General features: G+C 48.2%; 1 long non-coding RNA gene across 1 annotated transcript; it reads right to left on the minus strand.

The window, feature by feature from the left end:
- Positions 1-5,798: 5,798 nt before the first annotated feature.
- LOC308342234 lies at positions 5,799-19,045 on the minus strand. Its single transcript, XR_013966768.1, has 4 exons — positions 18,954-19,045; positions 16,200-16,320; positions 11,909-12,012; positions 5,799-6,901 (listed from the first exon to the last, which is right to left on the minus strand). It is a non-coding gene; the product is annotated as an uncharacterized lncRNA (long non-coding RNA).
- Positions 19,046-19,600: the final 555 nt, after the last annotated feature.

Here is a 19,600-nt window from a genome sequence, read left to right on the forward strand (position 1 = left end):
AATAAAATCTTTTTTTTAATATTAAAAAAAGAATATATATATTCATGTATATAAAGAATTTGGGGAGACACGTCAGTGGTGTCTGACACAGTCCTCCCCTTGAGCCAATGAGCTCTTCTCATGTCTTCCCATTCTACCCAGCTTCCACTGTAAACATGGGGCCTCCATCATCTCGTGGTAACAAGGTGCCCTCACTCCTACACTGAGAGGGAGGCATAAGGCCAACGGGTCACAGAGTCTTTTTCAAGACCCAGTACATATCTCCTAAAAGACTTTGATCAAGAAGATTAGTGATATCCCCACATCCCCGCTCTTTCGGCTGCTCCTAAAATCTTAGCTGATACTCACATCTGCTTCCTCCCACACTCATTCCAGATTCCTCTCATTCTCAAGCCAGCACAGTGGCTTATTTCTTGCTCACATAGCATGGCATCCGTCACCTTCACTCAAGATGGACTTGGGCAAACAACCCACAGGGGCCCTGGAGGTGACTCAGGGTCATTTGGGCAAGGAAATTTCAGAGTCACAAGCACCCAGATCACAGTCTAGAAGGGGAACCACAGGCACCAGGCAGGTACAACCTTGGTCTGCAGAGTCCTCACCCCAGGGCAGGGGCACTAGCTCTCTGGGTCTGAGAATGGTACTACTGCTCTCTTGGCTCAAGAAACTCCGAGAATGGACTCTTGGAGAGAACTGCCCCCAAAGAGGAGGCTCTTTCAGGAAGAGCTAAGCCTTTGGAAGAAGCCAAACTGTTCTAACCACCTTCCCACAAAGATATCTTTATTTGATTTCTGCGATTTTATTTGGCCAGCGAAGCAAGGAGGCTTTCACTGGTCTCTGAAGACCTTGACAATGAAATCCAGACCATCTGAGCTTCCCACATTTAGTTCAAACCTAGCCCCAGAGACTTTTTCAAGGGCAAAGCTACTGATGAATTCCCTTCCCTAAGGGAAACAAATCACATCAACTGCTTTATGTTGCATGGATGAGATGAAAAAGCCAGCTGGCTGACCAAGGGACTTTCCCACTTTTCAACTGGGTCATGGCCTGGGAGTAATTTCCAACCGAATGAGAGCGTGATGGAGAGAGGTGCTTAGAAATTGGGATATTGACAATAGCAGCAACAACAGTGCATCTGAACAACTCCCACTCGCTGGCACGCACTTTGTGGCAGGTCCCAGGCCAAGTCCCTTTTTTTTTTTAATTGAAGTATAATTGACATACAATATCTTACCAGTTTCAGGTGCATAGTATGGTGGTCTAACAGTTACATCCATTACAAAATGCTCACCCCAATAAGTGTCTTCACCCTCTGTCTCCACACAAAATTACTAAAGTGTTATTGATATTCCTTAATCTATACTTTTCATTTAAAATGCGTTCCTTGCATTCAACCCACTTAGCAATCCTATGAGGTAGATTATATTGTTTTTCCTGCTTTCCATTCATTCATTCAATAGGGTATTTATCACAAGAACTTTTAATGTTTCAGGTGTAAACCAGGCACTGGCAAAAAAAAAAAAAAAAAAAAAAAGCCTGACGGGCAAAGTCCCTGTCTCTTCAACTTACAAGTCCCTGGGAGGAGACAGAGATAGCAAATAAACAAAGTAAAAGGGAAAAAAGATAGTCATAAGTAGTATAAAGAAAATAAAGCAGGAGAATAAGAGAAAGCAGGGTATGAATTTGAGAGAGAGTGGCCAGGAAAGACATTGCACAGGAGAAGATTTCTGAAATGAGGCCTTAGTGATATGAGGAAGTCAGCCCTAAGATGATCAAGGAAAAAATCAAGCCAGGCAGAGGAAGCAGCTAATGCCAGGGCAAAGAGACAGGACTGAGCTTGACATATTTGAGAACAGAAGGAAGGAAAATGTGGTGCAGAACAGAAGCAGAAAGAACCCAAAGAGGAGCAGTTAGCAAGTAGGAGAGTAGAGGAAATAAAATTGAGACTGCTTAATCCTACCTATGTGGAAAATGTTTTCTCAGACAGATAAGCAAACAGGGGAAAAAGGAAAGAAAAAAGTCTTAGGTATCTGGAATAAAATATGGCAAAATGTATATAGAGATCTAGAGGTTTTCAAAATTGATAATGATAATAATAATAAGCTTGTGTCTCTGGATCGAACTGTACCTGAAAGCCTCTAATCTTTTTTCTTTACAGAAGTCAATAGATTTCCTTTATTGTTGAAACCAGTTCAAGTCAGGTTTTCATTTACTTGCATTAAGTCATCCTAAATTATTTGTATACATCCTTATGTTTAATATTTTTCAACTTCCTTAATGAAATAGCTGTAATTAACTCCACTGTGTAGGTGAAAAACGGAGAATGAAAAAGGTCAAATGGTTAACACAAGTTTCATTAGTGGCAGTTGGAATGAGTACTTAATCTCTCTGATATGTCAGGGCTATGGAACCACAGTGACAAGTCTTCACAAAGCCTGAATCCCAGGATCTTTCCACACCTCAACCAGTCCCTTGGAAGGGCAGAAGAGAGAGCCAGGAAGTCCACCACCAGAAAGGAAGAGAGAGAAGAGAGCATCACTTCCGTGTGCTTTACTGTTTTATTTCAGGCTTTTAATTTTTGAAAATGTCTGACATATACAAAGTAAACAAAATTATATCATGAACTCCTCTGTGCTCATCACCATGCCTCAACATTTATCAGCATCCTGCCTTCTTTTATCAGCCATCCCTCCACCCACTCTGCACCTGCACTCAGCTCTCATCATCATCATTATATTTATGGTTCTTTCTTAGAGGGAAAATATACATATGCTGAAATGCACAAATTTTAGCCGGACAAGTTTGACAAGTGGATACACCCACGTAACCCACATCCCATCACAGTATAGAACATTTCCGCTTCCCAGAAAGTTCCCTCCTGTCTCTGCCCAGTTGGATCTCCAGATTGGATATATTAGTCTGCTCAGTCTACCATAACAAAGTGCCAGGGACTTGGTGCCTTGAATAACAATTCGGAAAGCTGGAAATCCAAGACCAAGGCTTCAGTGGGGTTGGTATCTTCTTTTTGGCTTGGGTATGGCTGACTTCTCCTTGTATCTTCACAGGGTCTCAGGGTAAGCCCCCTGCCACTCCCTTGTGGGTATTTGTCCTGCTTCCACCCCAGAAAGAGTAGAGTTTTATCCTCCAGGACTTGGGGCCTTTGTGCTGTTGTGTTTTTGTGTCTTTCAACCCCAAATACTTTCACTTTACAACAGTGGCGCTTTGTGGCATATAAAGAGTAAATGGACTTCTCCAATCCTGACTTTGCCACTAAGAACAAATATCTTAACTTCTCCAAGCATCCCGTTTCTTAGCAGAAAAGGACGCGAATACCTAGGGACTTTTGTTAAGATTTAGGTGTAATACCATGCCTCTCCTGGGGGTGGAGCTCCAGCACAACAGATGGACAAGTGTCGCCCCAGGAACTCACTTGGGAGGACGCTGCCCCAGTCCTACTCAGGGAAGGTCCCTGCAGGGAGCTTCAGGGGAAGAGGGTGCTTACTTCTGCAGCATGCAGTATGGAGGAAGAGAGGGGGTCTGTGGTGGGACAGGGTAGAGCTAGTGGGGGGACCCTTGTCCACCCAGAAGCCCTGGGGTAACAGTCCTGCCCAAGAAAAGAATGAGCTGCACAGCGCACACTGGGCACCCCCACCTTAGGCAGCCGGGGGCTCACGGGAGATAAGGGCAGGCGTCGGGACAAAAACAACTTGAACATCCTTGGGAGAAACAAGCTGAACGTCCCAAAGTTATCCAGGTCCTGATTCCTGGAAACCATGACTGCCATCTAATGTGGTAAAAGGACATGGAAGCTGTGATCAAAACAGGAATCTGAGATGGGGACGTTGTCCTGAATTATCCATGTAGGTCCTAAATGGAATCACAAAGTTGTCCTTGATTGCAAGAGGAAGGCAAAGCGGGGGCTAATACCACAGAAGAAGAAAGCAGAGTGACCACTGCAGCAAGAAACCTTCTTGCTGGCTTTGCAGACCACGCCACAAGCCAAGGAGGGAGGCGCCACGAGCCAAGGAATGCAGCTCCAGAGGCTGGAAATGACCAGGAGAGATTCTGCCCGGGACCTCCAGAAGGGAACCCAACTACACCTGCATTTCCACACAATGAGACTGATTTGGGACTTCTGCCTCTGATTCAGTAAAAGTTTAGAGCAGGCATAGGAAGCTAAAACAGAGACTGGTAAACAGAGACAGGTGGATTGGGGAGGAGCCGGACCACCAGGAAGAAGTTGGGAGGAGTCTGTGCTTGACTGGCAGCTGACCCTAGGGCAGCCTTGGACATCCGAACAGACCACGAACTCCAGATGGCTTTGCCCCCGGAATAACGTGGGAGGGAAGGGGTGCTGACACCAGAGCAAGTCCCTGGCTTGGCAGCTCAGAGCTAGGACCTTGCAGAGGACTTTGGAAGTAGCCCCAACATGACTGGTGACACACTGACCAATGACCTTGCCACTGACCAGTGACCCTGCCACTGTACAAAGCTCACCTAAAAGGCACTGGACCTGCCCCCGCTTTGCCTCTTCTTCCACTGTCACGAATAGCCTCATTCTGGTCTTGGACACAGGTTCCAATTCTGAGTGCTCCACCTTAAGGGCTGAGAAGGGGACTTCCTGATTTCCAGAACCACTGAGCAGGTCTTGAACACCCCAAACCGGGTGAATCTCACTGGGATCCCCTTCTCAGTCATCTTCCCTCTCTCCAACCCTATAGACCAGTTCATTCATCCTCCACCACCTCCTTGAAGAACTGGGGGAAATCGACCCATTCCCAAGAGAGGAACAACCAGGATCAGATAAATAGGTGAACTGAGCCAGACCAGAGAGAACCTCCACTTGCCCCCTCACTCAGAGACAAGAAGACAGTAGCAGGTGGATGGACACAGGCTGCCGTCTGCAGGGTGGAAACCCAGTGACATCTCTTGGAGACTTCAGGACCCTGGTCAGTGGTTCTGGGAATCTGGAAGCCCCCTCCCTCACACCTTAAGGTGGGGGACTCGGGATTTGAGCCCATATCAAAGACCAGAGTGAGACCAATAGAGACCATAAAAGAAGGGGCACCGGAGATGGGCAGTTTGGGTGTTGCAAATGGAAGAGCCAAGCAGACACAGTTAGCTTCAACAGGCAGTGAGAGGTCTACCCCATGTTGCAGCTGACCGGTAAGGAGCTTGGCTACCTCATCTCAGTGGTTCGGCTGTGGTTCGGCTGTGGTTCGGCTGTGGTTCGGCTGTGCCCATGCCCCGTGCCCTGGGAGAGGACAACATGGACGCTGATACCACCACCACCTCCAAAGTGATTTCTTGTCTCCTCCTAATTCTGCACATTTGTGCTGCTCTCCCTTTCTCATGATCAAGTTGACTACAGGTTATGTTATTTCAGATTTTTTGCTCTTGAATCGGCTCTTTGTCAGTTCTGCTTTTTTTCTGTATTATCTAGTATCATATTTTCTTGTCTCTCTTGCTTCCTTCCTGTTTATTTTGTCCTTCTTTTTCTAACTTCCTGCATCGAATAATTCGTTCACTTCTCATATTCCTGGCTTATTATAAATGCCTCGAAGGCAGTAAGCTTTCTGTGTACAGTTTGATCTGTAACCCTGAAATGTGAAATGTGTGTTCATTGTTATGTTTTTCACTATCCCATAAGACTAAAAATGTCTTCATGTTTGTACCAGTCGTTTAGAAGAATTACCTGTCCAGGTGGCTGGGGATTCTTCTTCTGTCTTTTGTTAATTATTACTGCTTCTTTGTGCCTTAGAGACCAAATCCACCCTCTTTTTGCTTTTTTTTTTTTTAATTTATAGGGCACAGAATTAGACCAAGTAGATTCTTTATAGTATTGTCTAATAAACATTGACCGAGCATTGACTATGTTCCAGCACTGTTCCATATGCTCAGAGCACATCACAAACAAAACAAAACTAAACTAAACTAAACACAGATGTCTGACCAAGGTCCTGGGGTGGCCATGGGGAGCGAAGAGGAGGGAGGAGACAATCAATGCTCAACAAGCGTAATTAACAAGTAAGTTACATAGTATGTTAGAAAGTGACAAGTGCCGTGGAAATAGAAAAAGTACAGCAGAGGGAGAGGAAATCCGGTCAGGAGAAAGGATTGTGATTGTAAGTAGGGTTGGGGGTGGGGAACCCCACTGAGAAAGTGACATTTGAACAAATAACAAGGAGACCAGGGTGTGGGCCATGCGGACATCTGGGAGGGGACACCTGCCAGGCAGAGGGAACCAGCAGGGCCGAAGCCCCAAGGCAGGGCGACCAGAGCCAGAGTAGAACGAGCAAGAAAGCATCCCAGGGATTGGGATCAGGGGGTTGGACCACGTGGTCCTCCGACCGCCACCGTGAGACTGTGCCTTTCACTCTGGGACAGAGTGAGGTGACATGACTTGCGCGTGACATGATTCGCTCCGGCCGGTGTGTGGAGCAGAGCCTGCAGGAAGCAAGGAGGAGGGAGCTCGTGGCAGCCATCCAGGTGAAGGGCGTGCGGCAACAGCGTGGACGAGGCGGTTTCTGTGGAGGTGCTGAGAAGCCATCAGTGGCTCGATGCCACTGGAAAGCAGAGCCAGCAGGACTTCCTGACAGACTGGATCACCGGAGTCAAGGATGAGTCCAGGTGTTGAGTCCGAGCTCCTGCAAGGAGGCGTTGCCGTCCGCTGAGCCGGGCAAGGCGGAGGGGAGCGCTTCTCCCAGGACAGGGCAGGAGTTGGCGCCGTGTCTCGAGGAGGTGGAAAAGCCAACTGGGCATCCACGCAGAGAGGTCGAGCAGACAGTTGAATACATGCGCCTTGAGTGGCTGGGCTCCAGGGATAGACTTGGGACTCACCAGGCACGCAGAGCGGTGCTGGGGAGAGGATTGCAAAGCTGGGGTTGTCGGTTGTAGCACCCTAGAAGAGAGTAGGAATCCATGCCCCATGGGGTTCATGAGGCTGAAACCCACAGAAAGTTTAAAGCATGTTTTTCATCGAACTGTTTCTCCCTAATCAGCTACTGTGTCTTTTCAGACCTCACTAACTAGCTCTCTCTGCAGAAGCCTGGACTCAGGGTCAGCTGGTAAGGTTCTGGTCTGGGAAGGAGGGAGGCCCTGCCTTCCCTCCCCGAGATAAGGAGACCCGGAGCCCAAGACCCCAGCCAGTTTGCACCAGCTCTTGGAGCGGGCCCATAGCCCTTCTCCTCATCCTGAGAACCTCAGGAAGGCCGGACTGAATAGGGAGGACCTGGTTCCGATGTCAAGTCTCCCCCAGCCGGGTGAATGTGGAATGTTACCTGGATGCCGCTCCATGCACATACTCCGTTCTTTGTCGTGAATGCCCCCCAGTTTCCCAGTCCTTTTCATCAGTATGTGTGCAATCTCAACCCCTGTGATTATAAAAACTTGTTCTCTCCCCTTCAAAGGCAGATTTGAAGTTTGTCCTCTGGTCCCCTCCTTCGGCTGCCTCTGGAATAAACCCTTTCCTTGCTGCAGACCTGATGTCTCAGTGACTGGCTTTGCTGCCCATCAGGCGGAAGGACTTGGGTTCTCTTGCCAGTACGGAGAAGAGGACAGGTTCAAAGACAGCCTGGGACACCCCAATGGGAGGGATGGGGAAGGAAGACTCAGAGCAGCCAGCAAAAGGGACTGGGGGGTGGCCAGGAGGTGGGAGGGCGACCTGGAAAGGAGAGGTCCTTTCAGCAAGGATGAGCCTGGGCTTGGTAGGTGGGGGAAGGATCAGCGTGTTCAGTGCTGGGACAGGTCCACTAAGATGAGTGTTGAGAATGAGCCTCGGTACCGGCAGCATGGTAGTCATCAGTGACCTGGGGAAGGGCCATGTGAAGCCCTGGGAGGGAGGCAGACTGATCAGAGTTGCATTTTTAATTCCATGGTGCCTGATATGAGCAACAGAGCTGCACAAGAAAGAAGTACACGCTCAGGACTTACTGAAGGGAAAGATCGTTTTTTTCCGTTGAAATGATGAGGTCATGAGAAATGTTATGTGTTTTTGTGGGACAGATCTTTCAACAGAATGTTTCTAAAGAATACAGAGTAAATCATGTGGCAAGAGAAAAACCACAGTGGCCCTGATCAGAACAAGAATGAGAAGCCCTCATGCTGCTTCCTCAAACTCTCCCCTCCTTTCCATCCACACTCTCCTGATTTCCCCCTCACCTCACTGGCCACTTTCTCTATCTCCAGGGCAGGCATCCTCCTTTATTTGACCAGAGTTCCCCTGAGGGTGGCCCTCATCCTTCTCCCTAAGTGGAATGTGAACACGATAGCTGGCACTCAAGAAACCATATTGAACCATGAGGTCCTACACTTAGAATAGCAGAGCCGCAGGATGGAGGACACCCAGTCCTCAGTGCTTGTGAACTCGTTTTTATGCTCAAGAGCCCCTACTTCCAGACTTCTTTTCTGCGAGAGGGAAATAAACTTCCATCTTGTTTAAGCCATCCTTATCTGGGGTTTCTGTCATTACAGCTGAACCTAGTTCTGATACACCACCTTGAACCCAAAGCTGAAAATACATTCCACGTTCTGTTTCCCATTTCATGTTCAGCCTCATTGTCCAACACAGCCTATTAGGTTTGACAATGCATTCAGATGACCTCAGAACGATACTCTAACGACAAATTCCTCCATTGAAATGAACCCTCTTCTGTTAGTCAAACCCCCAGGAGGAAAGTGAGGTCTGAAAATTACCCTAATACATTTATTCTAAAATGCTCACTTCTCCACTCATGTTAATGCAACCAGACTTGATGCATTAATACCATCCAGACGCAATGACAAAAAAAAAATCAATGACAATTGACAATTGTCTGACAGGGAGCATTTTCTTGACCCAGTGGTGTACGAATCTTCTGTTGACCACTTAGGGTAAGATCAAAGAAGAACCAACATCAAAGCATATTAGATTAAAGAGAGTATAATTTTGCCTTGCATGCTAAAATCCAAGGAAATTATGGTTCAAAATGTGTCCTCCCCAACTCCTCATTGGCTCAGTCTCAGCAACAGATCTCAACTTCTCCAGTGTGTTTCCACCTTTCTAGCTGGTTCCCTGATATCTCAGCCTTTCTCCCAAGGCAGTGGTTCTCCAACAAACATGAGCAGCAGAATTACCTGAAAAACTTCTAAAAATGAGTTCCAGGGCCCTGGCCCTAGAGTTTCTAGTTCAGAAGGTTTGGTTTGGGGCCTGAGAATTTGCATTTCCAGCAGGTTCTCAGGTGCTGCTGCTGCTGCTGCTGCTAAGAACCATAATTCAAAGGAAAGCTCTCCCCTAAATTCACCTGCCTGTTTTTATTTTGTTTCCCTTCTTCTACTGCTCTTGTTGAGATTAAAAAACAAACAAAAACCGAGGTAACGTCTCAAATAATTCTGACTCTTAAAAATTTCCTGTTTCCCGGAGTAGTTGCATCATTTCTATACTCAGTACAAGTGGGTGGCGTGTTATGTTTATAATAAGAGTGCCTGCTCCTTTCTCATTATTTTCTGTTATAGAACGTACCCTCTGTCCATCGGTGAATCCAGTGTTTGGCCATGATCTGACTCCTGTAATTAATAAATTGGAAATAATAAAAGCTAACTTGAGACTTCCATGGGACTGACCACATTGGACAAGCCATCAAGATACAAGGCTGGTCCCTCCGCAGGAGGGTTTTTCACCCTCAGCACTATCAACAGTTGGGGCGGGATCATTCTCAACTGTGGGGCTGTCATGGGCGTCATGGGATGGTTAGCAGCTGGCCTGGCCTGCCCCTGTTGGATCCCAGTAGCTTCCTGCCAGTTGTGACAGTCAAATTCATCTCCAGACATTGTCAAATAACCCCTGGGAGCCCAGATCCCCCTTGGTTGAGAGCAGTCCTCTACCATTCTGTCCCTTGGCTCTGAAACAACGCAAATGGAAAGGAATTTGGGCAGTCCATATACACCAACCAGACAGGCCTTTAATGCTAAAATCTAAAAGCCTCGTGCCCTAGAGTGGCACTTCTCCAAAGTTAACATGCCTCCAAATCACAGGGAATCTTGTTACAATGCAGATCCTGATTCCAAGGTCCGGGTGGGACCTACCTGGATGCCCAAAGCATGGTCCAACCCAGACTAAGTGAATCAGAATCCACATTTGAGCGTGATCCCCAGGTGATTCACCTGTTACAAGTTACAGTACAAGAAGCGCTGTTGTATAAAAACACTCAAATTTTGCCGAAGCAAAATCCTGGCCTGCGGGCCTGGCCGAAGAGACAGGAAAGGCAGCCAGTCGTCCTTCTGCCCCCAGCCTCTGCAGGACTTGCCCAGGGAAGCCTCTCTCCCCTAGCCACCCCCCTCTTAAAGGATCCATGACTCAGCTGCCCAGGTTCCCCGAGGCTCCCACAGCCCTGGGACATCTGCTCTCCCTTGCACTGTGCTAGGGCTGGCCTCTTCTGGTTCAAAGTCAAGTTGAAGTAGTCTATACCCCAAGGGCTGCATGGCCCATGCTCCCGCTAAGTCCCTCCCAGGAACCCGCCCATGTCTGCTAAGACTGTCCCCCAAAGCTTCAGCTATAGGCGAGCAGAAGCTTGTCACAGATGCCACTCGTGTGTTCCTCCCCACAGCTCTCCTCCTTATATATTTCTGAAATTCCTAGCCAACATCCGATTTGGGATTTGGAGTCATTAAGTAATATGTTTTCCCCTTCCCATGTTAGGTGGCTGTTGCAATGGCCTTAAACTTTCTTTTGTTAACCCATTCCAGAAGACTATCTTATCTTTTTTTAACATTTTAACACAAATACTACAGAATTACATTTCTAGGGGTGCCTGGGTGACTCAGTCGGTTAAGCATCTGCCTTCAGCTCAGATCGTGAACCTAGGGTCCTGGGATCAAACCCCATGTCACTCAGCCAGGTGTCTGCTTCTCCCTCTCCCTCTGCCCCTCCCCCTGCTTGTGCTCTTTCTCTCTCTGTGTCAAATAAATAAGTAAATACAAATCTTAAAAAAAAAAAAAAAAGAATGACATCTCCACCTCTCCTAAACCTCTCCTAAGCTGTTTATCACCTTCTACTGAGAGTTAAAGTTATTTCTGCACCTGCTTATCTCCTCTTTGGGACAACAAACTTGGAAGACAGGCTACCTATTTGATTCCTTTTTGCACCCAGGGAAAGCTTGCACATAAGAGATGCTCAGTAAACATTTGTCTCATGAATGATTGTGACTGTTTTCACTATACCCCTTGGTCCATTTTTACTTATGAATTAAGTAATTCTTCAACTCCTTCCAGATGTGACATAGAGCCTGGTTCTCTGGGTTAGACCAGCCAGAACAGAGTCTCTCCCACACACCGGAAGTCTGACATTTCCATCTTATAGATCATATGCCACGTTGTCTGATTTGCTGATTGATTTCTCCTTGTATTTTTCACTGCTAGCCTTTAGCTAATGTTTGAAGTCCCTTGTCTGCTTTCATCTGTTCTCAGATCACCTTTGCTCCATTACCTAGGCAAAGGGTGTGATTAACGAATTATTTCAGATCTAGATCTGAAAATGTTCTCTGCCTAACATCAAAGTATAACAAGGTGACTCTGGGTAGGAAAAGACTTGAAGCTGTTTTAGTCCTTGGTGAGGAAAAATGAGACAGGGATGGGCCCGAGCTTGGCTGTGGGTATCTCGACATGGGCCGGTGGGAAACATGATGAGGACGATGAAAATGATCGGATAGAAGGGGGAGTTATCAGGATGATTTCTTCCATGACACTCAAGTATAAAGAATGTCTAAAACAAATCAATTTGGCTCACCTTGCCCAGGTTGGTACACTATGGCTGCACTTCCTGGTGGTCAGTCAGTCTGTTTGAAAGGTGGGGGCTATACCCTCTATGAGCCAATGTTGGGCCCAAGGATCTTTGCTGAGGTTCCCATCCATAGCACCTGGTGTTCAGACTTACCTCCATATACCACCCAGGGGTCTCCTGATTATGAGTAGACTAGATTTCCCAGATCAATCTGGATCCTTCATCAGTTTCAAATGGCAGACCCAAGCCAAGCGAGCCTAAGTCACAAAAAGAATTTATTGGATCACATGATTTGAAGGTTCAGAGTGGAAGTCAAACAATGGTGGAGCCAAGGGTCTCTGTCTCTGGGAATCCCTCTCTGCCTCCGTTAGCCCATTAGCTTCCTTCTACAGGCAGCTACTTCCATGTAGGTAAGAAAGGTGGTCACAGGCAGCTCCAGACTTGCATGGTCCTTATAGCCAAGGCCCCAGAGAAAAAGAAGACTTGTAATCAAAATCTAATGAAATGTTCTGAGTGGTACCATTTGGGTGCCTACACCTGGAAATTTCCCCACGGTTAGGAGAAACAAAACTTGTGTTTGGACATCATGGGTCACAAGCCGACCCTTGTGGCAAGTGCAGGGCCCCATGACAAAACCCTGCAGGAAAAAAAATGGTTACTACCAACAAGATGGACAGAAGGTATTGACACGAATTGCTCACTACACCACACACACACGCGTGCGCGCACACACACACACACACACACACAAGGCCTAGTGCCTGGGAAGCCAGTCTCCCCATGCCCTACTGTACCACCACCACTAAACTCCAAGCAAAAAAATCAGAGGACTTTTCTCTATATATGATAGCTGGAATTCTTTAAATCAAGAAACGGTTGGAAAATAAAGTCAAGATATTTCTCAGAAAGTAGAACAAAAAGACTGTAAAAAAGAAAATATTACAGAAAAGATAACAGACTCAGAGGATCAGTCCAGGAAGTCCAACAGTCAGCTTTAAGGAAATCCAGAAAGAGAAAACAGAGCCATAGGAATTCTCAAAGAAACGTGAGTATTCCCCAAAACTGAAGAATAACAGTGCTCAGACTGAACGACCCCAATGAGTGCTAACCACTCAGGTGGGAAAAAACACTTATGCCCAACCCCATCACTGTAAGCTTTTAGAACAATAAAGACAAAGCAGGGATCCTAAAAGCTTCCATGAAAGAGGGGGAAATATACAGTTTGTCTACAAAAGAACAAGAATCGGGCACAAGGTCCATGGGCCCCAGTCTGCCAACCCCTGGGCTGGACTTCTACATCCAGAAAAAGTATAAGGGAGCCATGATATTTTGGGACACAGAAAGATTCAGATGTTTGCTTCTTTTTCCCAGAAAATTATCTGAGAATGCATTCCAATAAAATAAGAAGGTAAGCTAAGACAAAGACATAAAGTCAAAAAAACAGTGCATCAAACTCACAAAGATACTAAAAGGAAGTCCTACAATGAATGACAGCTGTGCCTGATAGAAATTCAATGTCAGTCTGACCCTCTTCTGACAGGCTCCTGGACTCTAGGGGATTTCATTCGGCTCCTTCAGATGTGTCAATCACACAGATCAAATGAAACTCAGAGGGTCACCGGCCCCACTCATGCTCTGAGATCTCATCACCTTACCCACTGACTACCTGTCATGATGACCCCACTCATTTGTCCCAGTGATTGCCTGCTATCTCCTGGCTCTGCATCCCTGGCCATCCCTCAATGCCTCTGAAATAATTTCAGCCCTTCCACCAACATCTCTGGTCAAGAAAGAAAAGCCCAGGATAAGCTTTCTTAAAATTATGACGCCCCCCCCCCATCAGGTTCTCAAAGTGAGAGTGACGGAAGAGGAATCTGGACCCTAGGAGGTTCATTGGGGTGATGAGTGAGAGAAAAGCCAGGGAGCACGGGCTAGAGAGCAATCAGAAATTCCTGTCTCCTCCCCTTGCATCAAGACAATGAATCTGGCTTTCCATGCTGTGTAGCATATACCAGTATTTGAACTTGCCAACCCACGCAATATTAGAGTCAGAGGGCTGCCCAAATTCTCACCCTGAATTGCAGAACCATGGCCAGGGCACCCATAGTCCCATGCCCAGCCTGACCCAACATTTCATTCTTGATGGAGGAGCCCCAACATCTGTGCTCATGATTTCTCCCCAGGTTTTGGATAACATGAATTAGCAAATCCCTTGGATTCTTCCTGGGATAACCCTTTGCTTCTTGCTCTGGAAATGCTCAGCTTGAGCTAGATGTTTATTCCCGCACGCATTTGCCCATCGAATGCTGACATGCCTACTGGGTGCCAGGTGTTGTTCTAGGGCCGGGGATAGAGCTGTGCTCACCACAAAGCATTTGTCCTCCAGAAACCCACATTCTCCTCGGGAAGAACAGGAAAAATAAACAAAGAAACCTGACATGGATGGTGTAAGGTGGTGCCAGGTATGATAAATATCTCCCTCTTTAATTACCCTTATTTTGTCAAAGCAACCATCCCGTCATGAGGCCTCCCCATTCTTCATCCGCTTTAAATTGCTCTATGTCAGCAACCACCCAGTCCTCCAAGGACTCGGTGAGCAGGTGGCTATTTAGCGACTGTCGGTATCCCGGTCCCACCTCTGCCCAGTTCCACCTCTCCCCTCCGGGCCTGAGGCCTACAACCTTCTTCCTGGTATCACTTAAGAATCTTGGCCAGCTGTGGAAGCTTCTGCCCAACCGAAGCCAAAAAAGAACTGGGTTAAAGGAAGTTGGGTGTCTCGTGAAATAGGAGGGAAGGCGGATCCAGCAGGCCTTGGGAGAGACAGAAGGCGAGGAATCTCCAGCGAGACCACGTTAGTGTCTTTAGGACACTAAGGCCAGGGGCACCTGAGTGGCTCCGTCAGCTGAACATGAACATGAACACAGGCTCGGGTCATAATCCCAGCGTTGTGGGATGGAGCCCCAGGTCAGCTCAGCATGAGTCTGAGATTCTTCCCCTCTCTCTCTGCCTCTACTTCCCCTACCCCACACTTTTTTTTTTTTTTTTTAAGACATTAAGGACAGACCGGCTCTGTCCATCTGCCCCAAGCTAGGGCCTGGTTCCGCGGAGGAAGTGGAGCTCCTGTCTGATTGGTCGGTTTGGGCCATGCACCTCCCCTTGGGGGTGGGGCCTCAACGTGATTGGCAGCTCCACCAGAACCACCTAGAATTTGAGGCGGAAATTGGGATGATGGTATCCGAGGGGAGGAAGGGTTCTGGGCAAAGAAAAGCAAAGACGTCCACAGGACTGCTGAGCCCCTGGGGGGTCTGTACCCACGGCTCGCACTGTGCTTCCCTCCTCGGGGCTTCCATCCGCTGGACCCAGTTCGCCCTTCAAGGCCCAGCTCAGGTGACAGCTCCTCTCCGTGCAGACAGAGGGAATCGTCCCCTGGGTCCTCCACGGCTCCTTGGCGCTCGCCCCGCGCATTTGCTCGTCTGTGCGCTGGGGTCCGCGGTGGGGCCTGTTCCTCTCGGCGGTGGACACGTGTGAGGGCCCTACGCGGTGGCCAAGTGGAAGGTGTTGGATTCTTTTCTTTCGTCGCGGGGACTCGGTAACCATTAATTTGCACCTACTTGGGGATCTCCAGGCGACCCTGCGGCGTCCGTTCGCTGCTGCCCTGGCAGTTTCTCTGACTTCTGGCGGCTCCTTTATTTCTGCTGGGAGCCTCCCTAGGAGCCTCTAATCGGTTTCTGAGATGTGCTCTTTGTCCTTGCATTTGACCTTGCCGGGCTGTCTTCCTAAGGCCAGCATTTCTCTGTAAGGAAATCCAATTGTTTGCTTGGGGTTCTGGCTGCCGGAGAGGCACCCCAGCCTCCGAGATCCTCCGTGCGCGGACTTCCTGGATATCACACGTGCCTCCTCCAGCGACTTCCGACAGCAAGATTCATGTCCTTTGCAGTCAGACTCTGGGGCTTAGAGAAAACACCTCTAGAATTGCCCAGCCCCAGCAGGGGCCCTCCTGGATTCTCTCTGCCCCACCAGGTTACTGAATCGACTTGGATTTGGTTCAGGGGTTAGTGGCAGAGCCCGAAGCCTGAGCTCTCACCTCCTTGTTTGGAATTCTTTCCTCTCGCCTCCGTCTCGGGCTTCTTACGTTCTGAGGAGCAGCACCCCGGAGCCCTGGGTCACTGGGGATGTCAGACGCCGGGTCTCATCCAGAGGAGGAAGTTCTCAGTTTCAAGGAATCCGGGTCAGGAGCCAAGGAAACCCTAAGGATTGGGTTCTGGGTACCTGGGTAGCTCGAGGGAGGGCAAAGCAGCAGGCTGGTGGAAAACCAAAGCGCAAATGGTCAGAGGAGGCCACCGAAGTCAGCTTCAGTGCCTCCGCCAACTAGACACCAGCTTCCGGGACCCCCTACCGAGGACACCTGAGTGAGCGAGGACGGCAGGCCTGTTCCTAAACTCACCACTGGGAGGCAGCATGGAGCAACAGCAAGATACCGGCTTGGGCGCCATCCCGGGAATTGGGAGGTCTGTGGCCTTGGCTGGTTCCTTCCTTGGCAGGGCTCTGAGCCTAAGTCTCACCGTCTGTAAAACAGCAACAACAATGCCCACTTCACAGCGTTGGGGTGAAGGTTAAATGTAAAGCCCCTAGAACACACAGGAGGTGCTGAAAGGATGGGGGCATCACTACACCAGGCCCACCATGGCTCCCGTGCTCTAGAGGACCCACACTTCACACAGATACACAAGCACGCACAGACACACACATGCACACATATGCATACACTCAGATGCACACACACACACACACACACACCAAATTTGTTGGAAGGCCCTTGAGTGCCCCTGGCCCCTGCCAGCACCCAGCTCTAGGTCAGCGCCGTTCCTGGCCTCTTGGCTCCTTGTTTGCAATTCTCTGCTCTGTTCTCATAATTAACACATTTCGGCCTGGTGAACCACTTCCTGGCATCTCCTGCCCCGTGTCGGCAACAAAAGGCACCCGCACGGAAATCTCAGAAGGCTGTGAGCCGTGGCTGCTGCCTCGTGGTCGCGTGGTCGCGTGGTTGTTGGGGGCCATGGGTGGGCAGTGGGCGCTCCGGGACGGGTGACCTTGTCAGAGCCTTCCTCTGGAAGACACACCAGGTCTTGCTTAGCAAATAGCACTTCCCACCTGTTCCAAACACCCATTTTCTTGTGCCTGGTCATTTCCAGTTTACCGTGTCGAGGCACTTGTGGGCCCCAGTTTCACAGGGTCACTAAGGAACCCTGGGCCTTATCAAACAATGCCTGTCACTGGGAAATGTATATCAGGCAGGTTGACGCGGACACTGTGTGGTGAGAGCAGTGTCTGTCATTGGCAGCTGCGTGACACCGAACACCTGAATGGCTAATAGTCTCATTTTTTTTAAAACATTTGGCAAGGGGCACCTGGGTGGCTCAGTGGTTAAGCGACTGCCTTTGGCTCAGGTCGTGATCCTGGAGTCCTGGGATCGAGTTCCACATCCGGCTCCCTGCTTGCTGGGGAGTCTGCTTCTCCCTCTGACCCTCCCATCTCTTGTGCTCTCTCTCATTCTCTTTCTTTCAAATAAATAAAATCTTTAAAAAAAAAATATTTGGCAAGATGTGATTCCACAAAAATGCTTCCAAAGAGCCAGCTTTATTCAAATCATTTAAAATTTTTTATATTCATTGCCTATAATTTATATTTTGCCTATTAATTGTAATAGAGAGTCCAGAGTATTTTAGAAGACCTTTTTGCAAGCAACAAAATATTTTTAATTTTTCTCCTTAGATTTACTTTTTCTTTAGATCTACTTTGTTTTTTATGAAACAAAGAATTTTTTTGTTTTGAATATTGTATTGAAATTTGTATTTGATATTATATTAAATTGGAACTTAATATTTGTATTTAATATTGTATAAATAAATAAATTATATAAATAAATAAGTCTGTATTTAATATTGTATTAAAATATTATTTGAATATTGTATTCAAAGCAAATTGTATTCGCTTTGAATACAATTACATTTTAAACATCGTTTCGAGCATTATGGTCAGAGGAACAAAAACTACGTAAAAATTTGATTATAATGTATTTGATTATAATGTAATTGGAGATTTTGCTGAAATGAAAGCAAGAAAAAGGTACAATCATTTATGAAGTATGTGTGTCTATATTCTATAAGTGATTCAAACATGACCAGCCCATCAACAAAACACCCAGACACACACAATAATAATCAAACTTGAGTGACTTGGACATGTCTGACTTGATTCATATAAGAACTGTGACTTTCCATATATTCTTCAACCTGTTGTTAGGAAAGCATATTCAGATAGAAGGATAGAACATATTTTATTTCCCACCTTGGCAGCTTGATTATAACTTTTAAATATTTAGACATATGACATGGGGATCCTCACATGTACTCTTGACCCAGACCCCCTAATCATTAAAGTCTAAGGGTTGAGCCCCACCACCACTACCCAGAACAGGTTCTGGAGGCTTCTGGGAAAGAAAGGATGGGGAGGGGGCTCCAAACAGGAAGGGGTTTTGCAGGGGAGGCCCGCTACCGGGCCCTAATCTGTGTTAACTAGTATGACGGCTCCTAACAGGTTCCTCTTCTAGACACTTCGCACGTCCTGTTGGATTAACTCCCAACCATATCAGGAACGGGTGCCATTATTATCCCCATTGTACAGGTGGGGAAACAGATCATGGGAAGTGAGGTCGTTTGCCCAAGAGTATCCGGTTAGCCAATGGTAAAGTCAGGCAGCCTGACCCTAGAGCCCAGAATGACCTCTCAACTGGGACACTAGTGCACTCAGGAGCAAAGGGGTCCCCCACAGTGGGTGGGGGCCTACGTGTCCCCAACACCCAGGCGCTCAGAGACACAGGCATCCCAGCAAAATGCATGGATGCTTGCGCCACACCAGACACCTGCCTGTACCTGTGGGGGCATCCCTACTCCCCTGGGCCTCTCCGCTCCCTCTACCTCCTTGGATCAGCCTCAGGCAGTAGAACTTTCACGGGACAAGGGTCTGCTGTTTCCTGTCCCTCCCCCACGACCCCCACATCCATGAAACCTCAATGAACGGGGTGGTGGCCCCTTCACTCCCACCATCTCTCAGATGCCACTACCCACCTGGTCTGTCCCAGCACAGCCCCTCTGTCAACCGATACCTGCAGCCCACACCATCCTGGAGCTGGCCATACCTGCGAACTGGGCTTCTCTTCCCGGCTGGGGTCCCTCCTGTTGGATCCTTCCGCGGCCAGCGCCATCCTGTCCAAACACGGCTATGAGCAGGACGCCTCCTGGTATAAAACCCTTCATTGGCGTTGCATTGTTCCCTGGACAAAGACCAACAAGGCACAGCTGTACCATTTTACAAGGACGTTGGCGACCTTATAAAAGATGACAGCAGGCGCACGCCGAGGAGTCTTGTTCTTTCCTCTCCATCACAAATGGGAGAACCCAGCTGTGTGATGACAACTGTACAAAACCTGTTCCCAGCGGAGGGGACTAGTCTCCCTGGACTTCGGGTGCCCACGGTGTCTCCCCATTGGGAGGCAAAGACCACAGATCTCCTTCCGAGAGGGGCCTCATCTTCATGGGAGACTCCGGGGTCCTCACCAGCATTCTTCAAGCTCTAGACCACCTGCCCCTCAGGCTCAAGCAAAAGGTATACCATGGGGTGAACAGGAGGTCAAGTTCCTGGGGTCAGCTTCCCAGTGAATCATGCCCTTTGAGGCCCGCCCACCAGTAAGGAGCACAGCCACCTCTGCCGCCTCTCAGCCCTTCCTGGATGCATGTCCCTCAGACCACAGGACCTTTGCACAGGCTGTCTCCCTATCTAAACTCT

This window comes from Martes martes, assembly GCF_963455335.1.
Source record: "Martes martes genome assembly, chromosome: 4".
Classification (NCBI taxonomy): Eukaryota; Metazoa; Chordata; class Mammalia; order Carnivora; family Mustelidae; genus Martes; species Martes martes.